Source organism: Protopterus annectens, chromosome 9.part0 (genome assembly GCF_019279795.1).
Source record: "Protopterus annectens isolate FY-2018-M chromosome 9.part0, PAN1.0, whole genome shotgun sequence".
NCBI lineage: Eukaryota > Metazoa > Chordata > Ceratodontiformes > Protopteridae > Protopterus > Protopterus annectens.
In genome coordinates, this window is record NC_056743.1 from 419,086,763 (window position 1) to 419,099,768 (window position 13,006).

Consider the following 13,006-nt stretch of genomic DNA (forward strand, 5'->3'; position numbering starts at 1 on the left):
ACATTTAAGGAAACAACCCTGTTATACACCATTGATATAGATATGGGCAGGTATGTATGAATGTTCTCATATACCCCTGAATGCTGGGGTTATCTGCACATACACATCACAACAGCTGTCCGGTGGCACTAGACCAAGGCCACAGTAGTACATAATCCACTCACCCACAGACCCCTGAGCCTGGTGGGCTGTCACCCTGCAGACAGACATAGGTACTCAGGTGTTGTACTGTACTGTGGGTACAGTGCAGTCCTTGGACAGGCCATATTAACCCTGGCCACGTCTGCCTATCAAACTGCAAACAGCCACATATAGCCAGACTGATAAGTGTACACACATAGCAGGGATATTACCAGGTATCTCACCCCTAGGACACTACATACACTAACCGTACCAAGCAGTATCACTCTGCAGGCCATACATGCTAACACAAGGCCACTTTGTGTACTCCACAAATACTGTGCCTGCAGCAACATATACAACAAACATAACCTGTGGCGTATGTGATAGGTACTGTGAGCTGTAGCATATAATGCTAGATAAGTAGGGGTTCTAATCTCACATCCTCCAACTGTGTGCGTGTGTGTGTGTGTGTGTGTGTGTGTGTGTGTGTGTGTGTGTGTCTGTCTGTCTGTGTGTGTAGAAAAATATCCCCTATTTATGGACATGCTCATATGGCCAGTCTCCGTGCAATGGTATACATTTTATGGCCCTGTGACTGGCTGCTGGCCTCTAAATTACCTCCTCTACAAGGCCTGCTGATGTCATCCACCTTAAGAGCACTGCCTGACAGTGTATTATCAGATAAACAGAGTGGCACGTGATAAGTACTGTGAGCTATAGTGTGTAATACTAGATAGGGGTTCTACTCTCACAGCATCCAACGTGTGTACGTGTGTGTGTGTGTGTAAATTTGTCCCCTGACAGCACTAGAGACATGCCCATGTGGCCTACCCCTGTGGATTGGTTATGCATTTTATGGCCCTAAATTGCCACCCTCTACATAAGCATAATTGATGTCTGCCACCATCTATAGTTGTACGTGCAGACTACCCAGGTGACATGTATCAAGGGTAGTAGAATGTGTCACAGGGTATGAAAGCATGATGATGCTGACTGTCCCCATTGTGCCTGATACAGAGTTCTACACATAAGCACCTAGGGAGCCATGCACATATACTGGCATTCCTTGTTGACGTCTTATCTCTGCTGTGCTGCCTTGCCATCCTGTGCCACTGTATTTCCGCCATGTGTCCATAGTTGTACCACTCAAACTCCTGGTACAACAACATACACAGCTTCATGACACACCTGTCATTCTGTAACACTACCGCCAGTGTACCATCAGGCAATACAGATACACGTTTGTATACTCCTGACACATGCCAGCATACAGTAGCTGTCATGCCCCACAGCAACTGCCATGGCATAACACCACTGCACTACACAAACACATGTAAAGTTATATAGTGTACACAAACACATGTAAAGTTATATAGTGACCTTGTGCATCAGACACATATTTGCAGGTCCCCATATCGATGGCATGGATGGCAGGGATGTGGCACAGGTATCACATGCACAGGCTGTGGTGTAAGGGTGCCAGAGCCCTAGGCTGTGCTTAACAGTTGACAGCATGTGTGAGAGTCAGGAAGGGGTGCTGGTGACATGGGTCATGGAGAGGTGCTGTGTGTGTATGTAGGTGACCTGCATGTCACAGTGGTGTTGGTTTGTGCGTGTACACAGTCAAGCTCAGTGCTAGCCCTACATGTGCATATGGTGGACAGCTGTGGACTGTACATGGTAGAGTGGACATTTCACCATCTCTGGTTACAAACATGGGAACTAGCTCCTCCATGAGTAGCGTGGGCAGCACTGTGCCCAAGGTTAGATGCAATGCTAGTACCTGATGGTGACTGCTGTCTGCTGGGCCTATGTCCCCCACGGCACCACCCAGGACCATATGCCCATTGTCTGCCATGTCATGGAGTGGACAGCATAACTCCCTCTGTAGCACTGGAAGTGCTGCCACTATGGGAAGGTGAGTGTGCATGGCCACGTGGACTACCAGGAGATAGTGTTCCTGGCCTACGTCCACATGTCCGATGCCCAACCCCAACCATGTGTTCCAGTACAGACAGCGTGCGCTCAAAGGCAAACACGGTCTGAGTCCACAGTCTGTCCACTACATCAGTGAAACATTCCATGGCGTCACCAATGCGGTAGAGGTAATCACAGATGTCAGACTGTGCTGCATCCATAGCCCAAAGCATCCATCTGGTGCTGCATTCAGCTTGTGCCTGTGCCTCCATGACAGAATGAAACATGCGGCGAGTGACCTGTGATGTGACACCTGCAACAGAAAGTGGATGGGCAGCAGTCCTCCTGTGACCACCCGTCAGTCTGCCTTTGTGGGACCTCACCAGCTGTCTGGCTATGGCCAGTGTCTGCACTCACTGACACCATAGTTTTCACTGTCCTTTACTGTGTCACCACCCTCTGACTGTCCAGTATCTGTGGCCTCTGGTGACTGGGTATGTATGGGCATACTGACTGTGTGCAGGGACAATGGGGGCAGAAGAGGGATTCAATCTCTGGTACAGATTCAGCCACCGACAACCTCATCTGTGCCTCAGTATGGCCACCATCATCATCAGAATCCGATGAGACACTGACATCAGGTTGTGAGGGGGACAGACTCCAACTCCCCTGTGAGAAGCAAGACAAAATCAGTACATTACCACCTGCACTATTATGTATGGTAGTCCACACAGACTCATACAGATGAGGATCCACAACTGCATTACATATCCCACATCTTCTCATCTCTGATCCCATGCACAACACACACACACCCACAACAAAATACACAGAGAGCCCAGGCCCTGTATAACATGCATATCACCTATATCCGGGTAACATTGCCAGTTCAATACACCTGTGAGGTTGTGTATGTATGACAGTGTATGTGACAGAACTACACACAAAACCCAATACACCTGTCTTGACAATGATATGCCAGTTGTAGTACCACTGCCTCAGGTGTGTACCTTCTCCCTCTTGTGTCTGAATGAGCATCTTGGAGTAATTGGCTCATGTATAGCAGGCTGTGTAGTTGTTCATAAATATAAGCACAAACATGTTAATGTTTGTACAAATACACACCTGTCATTCCCTAGGCTATGCACTGCAGTTAACTGCTCCAAAATGGAATAGACAATTATTCTACTCTAGCTAAACAGAACACTTGTGCAAAAGGCAAAATGGCAGCCCTTAACATTCATAGGGTATATCTAATCAGGCAAAGCAACAGTATGACACTTAGGTACAGGACCATGAACTTCGGCCACACCTGACGTACCTGTGTAAAAGTGAGGGAGAGGTATTGTCAGCAACACCAAATTTTGCATTGTTACAAGGTAATATGTGCGTATATCCACATGTACAGTAGTTAATGTGATACTGGCTATATTGCTGACATCCTTAGTATGTGTGTACAACTGTGGTGAAAAGCCAACTCCCCCATGCAGATAATCCAGACACCCATGTACTGGTCTATAGAGCCTGCCACAATGACTGCAAATGTATTATATTGAAGAACAGGTCGGCTTACCTGGACGCTTCTCTGATGTGGACACTGTGGCACCCACCTCCAGGATGTATGGCGTGATGGTTCGCTGGGAGCTGTGGATTGATCCTAGGTTTGCCAGGAATTCCTCTGTGGCTGAGAGTGGTTGTCCTGTTGCAGGCCCTCCACTGATAGCAGCACAATCTCTGGCAACAGCAGTTGCCTTTTGACCTGCAGCATTGACCATGTCTGTGGCCTGCTGTCAAACCTACTCATAGGTCCTGTCCTGTTGGCCAATATCATTAACAGCCTTCACAAGGTCAGCCCACAATGCTGCCTACTGTCCATGATTGTGGTGACCCCTTGACAGCAGGATGTGATGGTCGAATATGAGGTCATCCAGTATAGGGTCATTTTCTGCTGATGAAAATGGAGGATGACTCTGTCGATGCATCGTTCCTGCAAGACAACAAGAGGGAAATGCATTACATTACCAGATATGTGGATGTCCACTATGTACACACCCTACACATCCTTAATGGCCTGCACTATCCACTGCTCCCTCGCATATCGTACCCCATAGTTTGGTGACACGTGTGGCTAACACCAAGATAGTAGCAATACTGGGTAATGTCCCTGTGTGCTAGGACAGATTCTACTGTATGTCTCTACAGCTGTCGATGCAGTATACTGTGGTGTGTCCCCTACAGGCAAATCCCCACTAATATGTGACAGCCACTATCAGAGAAATAGCAGTGTGCTATTCCAACAACTATATGGGGACAGTCCAACCACACCAGTGTGCCACAATGACAAACAGCAGTGCAAACTTGCTGTCATATATGTACCCTGTTGGCATCATACATCTCAACTATACAGATGTTTGCAGACTGTCACCATGTTTGCCTCATAGCTGTGGTCCGTCTTGCACAAATGTGTGCATGTCTGACAAATGGTTGTCCACTGATTGATGGACACAGAATCTGTCACCCATCAAACCCCTCAGACAACACTTATGCTACAGTAATATTTGTTACTCTAATCACATTCTTACTTTGTCTAGCTAATATGTATAGTCTGTCACAGGGTTTGGGCCTTTGTCCCCCCATTAAGTATGTCTTTGTTCTGATTTCTTACTGTAGGAGGTTGAGAGCTATGTTAGGCATAGCTCTCAACCAGACAGGGATGAATGTTCACGAAACAGGGACTTAGCCAGAGTACATCAGGGACACTTTTACAGTGTTAGTACTATTTATGTGTGACATTGACAGACTGAGAGGAGGTGAATTACAGTCCATAGGTTGATATTACAGGAGTGTACACCCTTACTTAGTGTCACTCTGTCTTAGGTGTAATCCACGATCTTTATTATAACAGCTGACCATTGCAGGAGGGATGGAAAGGGACAGAGATGTGAGTCAAAGTAGGGACAATTGAGAGGCATGCCTGTAGGTGTTGGACAGTGGAGAACCACTGACATGTCAGTATCATAGTTCTAATACAAGCCTACTGTTTTAATCCCTATACCCCATACCTCCACCCTCCCATCTGCATCCATTTTATGGGGAAATGTTGTACATACCTGGTCGAGTGATATATTCCTTTTATTGAAAGGTTCCTCTTTAAATGCTTTGCACATACACTGTCTGTGTAAGTAAAACCACATACAGACCTTTTCCCCATAAGCAGTTTCTTGCCTTATGTAGGGTAATGCTCATTAAAAGGTAATTGCCCGTGCACCAGACTGTGGCTCAGACTTGCTAATTGCATCCAGCACAGCTGAATTGCACTATCATCAACCAATGACATGGCACCACATTGCAGTATACAAGGCCTTCATGTAGGCCTTGGCCCCTTTTTATTTTTTGAGATGGACATTACTGAGGTGTGGAGACTACAGCATTGCAAAGCTTAAGTAGAAATACTGTCCACTGTAAAGATGTATGAAGTATGTCCACAGTTTTGCCTCATATGTTTGCTCAGTGTCTCATGATAGTGTGTTCATCTGGCAGGTCACTGGCACACATTGTGGGTTGAGGTCAGAAAGGGGAGAGAGACATGTGAATATCACACTTCATACCATTAGAATATGCATGGTAATGCAGTAGCTGCTATTCTATCCACTTACTATGTTTGTACGTGCAAACTGTGAAACATGTACCTATCTCTAGGCCTTTGCCCCCCCCCCCACTTTATGTATTGTTGTGTCCAGATCCCTTGTTATAGGGGGTTGGGAGGTATGATTGGTCTGCAGCAGCTACCTTAACATACAGTTGTGTATGCTCCTGCAATTTAAGACACAATGGGGGTGAACACTTTGGAGGAAGAGCGCCCATTACAGTGCATTTGAGGCATGTGCTTAAGGTACATCTGTTATGCCACAGTGCCAATAGCAGAGTAGTAGGCGGAATATAGTTAGGCTATCCAAATGTGTGCAGTGTGTCCCTACCTGCAGGACTGTGACTTGCAAAACTGGGTAGCTGATAATTCAGTAGCAGGTTTACTATCATTTATGCAATCCTGCAATATGTGTTAAAGTTTGAGCGAACTATATGGGGGAATATGGGAAGAATGAATGTGAAAAATGTTGAACGCGGAAGTGTTGAATGCTCAAATTCATCACAATTTGAACATTCACCACAGTTCCGCAATTCTACATACTGAGCATCCCACAATAAAGATGGTTTTTGCAGGGGGCAAGCCCCCCTGCACCCCCCTATGTGGGCCCCCCCTTGCTACTTATATATACAAACTCCAAGATTGCTCTACAGCGAGGGGAAAGGGTACATTTCCTGATCCCCACTATAGTGTGATCTGCATTAAAATGTAGAAAGCCACAACAGAAAATGCTGTAGTGCATTCACTGTTGTACATTTCCATATTCGTTCATTCAATACTATCGAATGGGGTGTTTCAGACTGCCATGAATCACACAAAGTCCGATTGCCCATTTTATAGTAAACCCAGTAGCAATAACCTATGGGGATTAAAACTGCATGAGTCGGTCATTACTTGCTGTGTTCACAACAATGTAATTGAAGAGCAACACACTGGATTCGAACCCAGGACTGTGTGTGGCAAAATGTTCAATATGCAAAGCATTTAACAGACTGAGCTACTGAGCCAGTGCTGCAGCATGTTTATTTTCCAGATATATATGCATATATACAGCTGTGACACATGTTTGCATCCATTGGTATGTGCATGGCTTTCACAGGCAGTTGTTCTCAGCAGGGTCCCGGCTGAAGATATATACTATGCCATTGATGCCTTAGCAGGTGTGTTTAAGGATGTTGCAGATAGAAGTGAACATTTACCTGTTATCACAGGCCTAAGGTATTGCCATTATTATTTATTTGGCTGTCTACTGGTGTATTTTTTCATCAGTGTCCAAGGTACACTTCCATTTCTCCCATTAGGTTCAGTTGCAGTCAGTCAGTGGCAATCAGTATGTTTCCCTGAAAACACCTGCTTTAATTAAGATCTGTGTGGCATAGTGGGCTAGTGCAGTAGGCTGTAGTTGAAAGGGACCTGGGTTCAAATCATAGCAGGGGGAGATTATTTGATACATGTGCCTAACAATGTGAAAAACAAAAAGGATCATTAAGGCAGTTTAAAGCTCATTTAAGCAGGTTTGAGTGGTGTGGGGTGGCGAGCCACATTGCGGCGCTCTGCTCAGCTCAAACCCACACTAAAAAATTAATAAAGAAAAAGGGGGAGATAGGACAGTGGTGAAATGGGGGCAAGCAGGGAGAAAAACATAGTGAAAGGCAGGTAGGGATGTGAAGGATGGGTGCAAGGAAGGACCATAGCTTTCCATTTCTTGTATAGCAACAACTGTGCATTTTGACAGGTTTGGAGGATGAATTTGGACTCTCAAACCCCAGGGAGAGGGGTGAGGATAACATAAATTTGTTATCAGGCCAATTGGACTGAACTAGTTGTGCCCAGTGGACGTGTGTGCGAAATGGAGAGCTATGTATGGGAGGATTTTTTTTTTTTTTTAATAAGGAGAGAGTGGAATGTTGGGGAAGAACTATAGGTGCATGTGGGGAGGTAGGTTGGGTAGGAGAGGATGTAATTGCAGACAGACAAGACAGCGGACAGGGGCAGTGCGTGACACATGATGGGGTTAAGCAACTTGGATGGGGAGGGTGTTGCGGGGTCCGAGGAGCATGTGCCTCCAGACGGCAACAGTGTGACTGAGGTCCACACTGCTCCTTTACTGCCCTGAAAGTGGCTGTGCTGGAGGCTGGGTGCCAGGGCCAGCTGGCCACACCAGGTTGTCAAGTTTGCCCTTGAGCTGGCACAGGCGTTCATAACTCCTGTGAAGAATCCTGCACACCATGGCCGGTAGTTGATCCTAGGTGACTACCACCCCTCTGCCACCACTCCTAGGGGGGAACAGTCTCCGTCCCCTGAGGTGGTTCCACCCGAAGGTGGTGCAGGCCCAGCAGAGGGTCACCACCGTCTTGGGTCCCAGATGCGCTGGTATGCAGTACCATGGCTGGATGAGGTAAGGTAGGTTGATCAGCAGGAACTGGCCTACCCTGATGTGCTGTGATTATGGAGGTGAAGCAATACGTTTAGGTTAGTTACGAACAAAACCATTGTTAGTAATAACAGCATGCCAGAACATTGGAAATAACCCCATTACATTTCAGTGCATATTATATGAAACGCAACAATAAATAAAAGAACAGTCAGTATGTTAACAGCATGTCAGTAACAGTTACGGCACAAGGCCAACAGAATAGGTGATTCAACAAGATATGTTAATATGCAACCAGTTTAATACATAACAATAATAAAACACAAGCCCCAAAATAAAGTATGTGAAGTTGTTAAATCTCGCCATTTATTCATAACTTCTTTTTATGTAACAACATATGTTAATAGTAAACCATAACCAAGAAATAACAATAATAAATATTTGAAGATAAGGGGTGGGGGGAGAGAGAAATACAGTCCATTAATACCATTATAGGCTATATAGTTGACAATAGTACTTCTATCTACTCTACAGGTTTGTCCTTTCTGTATATGTAACAGTGCCCTATAGCTGCTGAAGCACGTACATACCTCTCAAGCTATCCGCATGGGACAATATGGGCCAAGCAGTAACAATTGCGGGTTTACAACTACACAGAACACTTGCACATCAGGTGGACCTGTATTACTACCAAGGTGTACTGTGGGCTGATGTGTTACTTTGCTATTTTCATAATCATGTCGATAATACATCTGTACACTACTGGCTGGTATGGTCTCCCTTGACCCGAGAAGGAGTAACAGAACACAGCTGCTTCACCAAACAGAATTTATTCAGGAATCACCAAAGATAGTTAAAACAAATACATGTGGTTAAGCGCTTTCATCTGCCATCATCAGATTTCATCAGAACCCTGTTTCGTTAACCAGTCATAGTTTATATACCCATTTTGGCGCCCATTTTCAAAAAACTTAATTGCTTTAGCATAAACATTGATTATCCAATTACCATAACTTAAAAATCACTTTGCAAATAAAGTATCACATTATAAAAATATCACTTTAAAATAGAGTATATACAAATAAAGTATATAGGAAATATATAAAAATATGTACTTAATGTTGTGTACAGTATACAAAGATGTACAAGCATACACCCATTTACCTAAACATAGTAAGTGCTTTTAGAACAATATATAACTTCTTCAGTATTATACTCTACTACATATTCCTACAAGACCAAATACTAAAAAATAGAATATATATAAAATATAACGTTGCACTAAGACCAAATAATACACTACACTACACTGAAAATTATAGTGTAATGACCAACTAGTTCAAGGGGGATTGTAACATACTATATTACATTAGTACAAGGCTAAGAAAGGTTTCAGGCTAATATGGTCATTAATACCTGGTGGTGTTGTTGCATCTAGGCTAATTTGCCATTTGCTTTCTACCCAGGCTAAATACGTCTTCCAATCACCTCCTCTATCCCCTATTTCCACCTGATCAATGATTGCAAATAAGAAAGTGTGTTCTTGTCCATTTTCAATAATGTGTTTGCTCAACGCATTTTTAGGGTCCCTTTTCCTTATTCTATACAGATGTTCATATATTCTGGTCTTGAATTTCCTCTCAGTTTTCCCTATGTAATATGCGGAGCATTTGATACACGTAGCTATATATACTATACGCTGTGAATTACAGTTACCTCTCTTACAGGTTATCACTGATCTAATTGTGTTATTAATCTTTACTCTAACACTAGTGTTCATGTGTTTACATTGGTTACAAGAACCACATTTAGAAGTACCTTTCTTATTTATTCCATCATTTCTATTTCTACTTTGCTCCAAAATTCTCTTCAAATTACTACCTGTTTTATATATAGTACAAAGTTGTTTACCTACTATATGCCCAATAGATACAGATGTATTCAATAGTTCCCAATACTTCTTCAAAATTCCTATCACTATATTGGTGTAAGGGTTAAACCTGAGTATACAAACTTTCCTTTCATTATCAAAATTCGTTGCAGGTTTACTAATGAGTTTCCTTCCCAACAACGGTACATATTTGCTCCCCCATTGGCTCTTAACAAAGGTCATTGTATTGTCTAACATGTTACTTGGGTATCCTCTATCCAAAAATAAATTGTACAAGGTATCCAATTCTCTATTCATACATTCTCTAGATGAAGACATTCTAGCTATACGAATGCATTGCCCCTTGACAACATTTATTATCAAGGTGTCCAAATATGCTATTTGCTTCTTGTCATGCTGGTAAGTAAACCGTACATAACGGTACATATTTATATATGAGGTTTTTGGACGATATGTTCATTATTTGGACAGGACCAACAGATGAAATATCCTCCTTTATAGACTATTTAAACGAAACCACCAATTTTTTGAGGTTTACTTACCAGCATGACAAGAAGCAAATAGCATATTTGGACACCTTGATAATAAACACAGGGAGTGGGTTTGCCTCTCAAATATATAGGAAACCTACATTCTCTAACGATTACATACATTTTAGTAGTTGTCATCCCCCCCACATATTTAGGAATGTTGTCAAGGGGCAATGCATTCGTATAGCTAGAATGTCTTCATACTGTAGATACTTAATACTGTAGATATTTGTTTTTCTAGTCCAATTTCTAGTCCAATTTATTGTAAATTGTTTGTATTGGATATTGTTAGTAACTTACGTAACTTACGTTTATGTTCCTTGACATATAGACATTATATAGGCTGGTTGCAACAGTTCATGGTTCTTTTTTAGTCTAATGAAATGTGATTGGAGGTGTATCTACACATAGTAAGTACATAATGGATTTTAACCTATACACATTGGTTCTGAGGATGTCTATTGATTTATAGATGAAAACGGTTAACCTGTGTTGTGTGTTTTATATGGTTTTATAATAAAAGTATTTGTTTTAGAAGTTCACGGGCAATTATGGGTTATTTGCAGTCTACAATTAGTACACTGTTATACCTGACTGCAGTACCATACCTCACAGCCTGAATGCTTGTAGCTGACATGTATTGGTGAAAACAAGGCAATCTCTCTGTACATGTTTACCTTGGTGTTATTGCTATTGCTCCATGTGTAAATCCAAAACAATGTCCCAATCCAGGGCTAACACGAACTAACCACACCAAGTAATACAGACCACCGCTAAAACGAATCCACAGAAGGCAGGCAGTTGCAGAAACACTTCTTTAATAGGAACAGACTAAGCGCTTTCACCAAACACACTTTGTAATAGAACATTTGACTCTTCAGATGCCAAACACAAGACTTATATACCCACTAATTGCACTAATTCAGTAATTAACTAAACAAATATTCAATCAACTCTTAAACACACACATACCACTCAATGTTGAATCACAAGTATTGCATACAAATATTTGTATATAAATTGATATATGTATATAAATACATACAAATACAGAACTTACTACAACCTAGCCAAATACAAAATTATAAATTTATATTTTTATAATGTATAAATGTTGTACAATATATAAAAATGGAAAATATATAAAAAATATATATAATAAAATTAAAAATATGAAAAACTGTAAAAAATATTGTATGTTCTAATACATAAAACACAAATTAAATTCTGTATAAATCCATAAATTTAAAATACAATATATACCCCTTAATTATTACATTATTAATATAACAATTCACTGTGCATATCATATCAAATAAAATTTCTGCCTCAAGGCCGGTTTCAAAGAAACACAATCATTTAAGCCAGGCTGCTTCAAAGCATTCAGCCTAAGCTGCCATTCCGCTTCCAGAAGGGCTACCCGGTTACCAACATCACCGCCCTGGTCAACAACCATCCTGTCAATGATGAAAAACACAAACTTCTTAAAACCACAACATTTGACAGAGTGCAAATATAAGGCATTATGTACATCTTTAATCCTCATACTTCTCACATGCTCTAGCACTTATCCCTTAACCTCTGCTGTCATTCCAATATAGAATGCATCACATGACGCGCAGGAAGCAATATAAACAACATTTTACTGTTGCAATTACATGCCCCGACAACCCAAAAATGCGTCCAAAGTTGGCTACACAGACATATGGCCCTTCTGCTATAAACCTACACGCCCTACATGCTCCACACTTGCTCATCATGGACTTAACAAATCTAGAATTCCTTTCTAATATGTTCTTTAAATTAGGTCCCTTGCTGAAAACAATAGAAGGTTTGAATCCAATAATAGTCTTTAATTCTAGACTTAAAATGTTATCCCACAAACTTCTCATCACACTACACATCTCAGACGCCTTTTCACTAAACTGCAAAACAAAGACGGGGTCATTACCAAATTTATCTTTTTCCTTTTCTCCTTCACTCATCCTTCCCACATCGTTGGATACAACAAAACCACCAATACACATTGGTTCTGAGGATGTCTATTGATTTATAGATGAAAACGGTTAACCTGTGTTGTGTGTTTTATACGGTTTTATAATTAAAGTTTTTGTTTTAGAAGTTCACGGGCAATTATGGGTTATTTGCAGTCTACAATTAGTACACTGTTATACCTGACTGCAGTACCATACCTCACAGCGTGAATGCTTGTAGCTGACATGTATTGGTGAAAACAAGGCAATCTCTCTGTATATGTTTACCTTGGTGTTATTGCTATTGCTCCATGTGTAGTTGCAGACCAGTTGTCAGAAGTGATTTCTTACAAAACCACTCTGAACATATGCTTATTGCACAGCTGACTTTGTTAGATATGTCTTCATGCAGGTACTGATAGTATTTGTGATTTTATTGCAGAACACATGTAATAATTGATTTCTTCAAAACAGCCCTATTGCACAACAGACTTTATTAGACATACCTTCATGCAGGTATGGATACTGTTTCATGTTTTTATTGCACAACAG

General features: G+C 41.8%; 1 protein-coding gene across 1 annotated transcript in view; it reads right to left on the minus strand.

Moving 5' to 3' along the window:
• The window catches only part of LOC122811245 (kazal-type serine protease inhibitor domain-containing protein 1-like), a 210,194-nt gene that overhangs the window by 136,720 nt on the left and 60,468 nt on the right, over positions 1–13,006 (minus strand). The window lies entirely within an intron of this gene.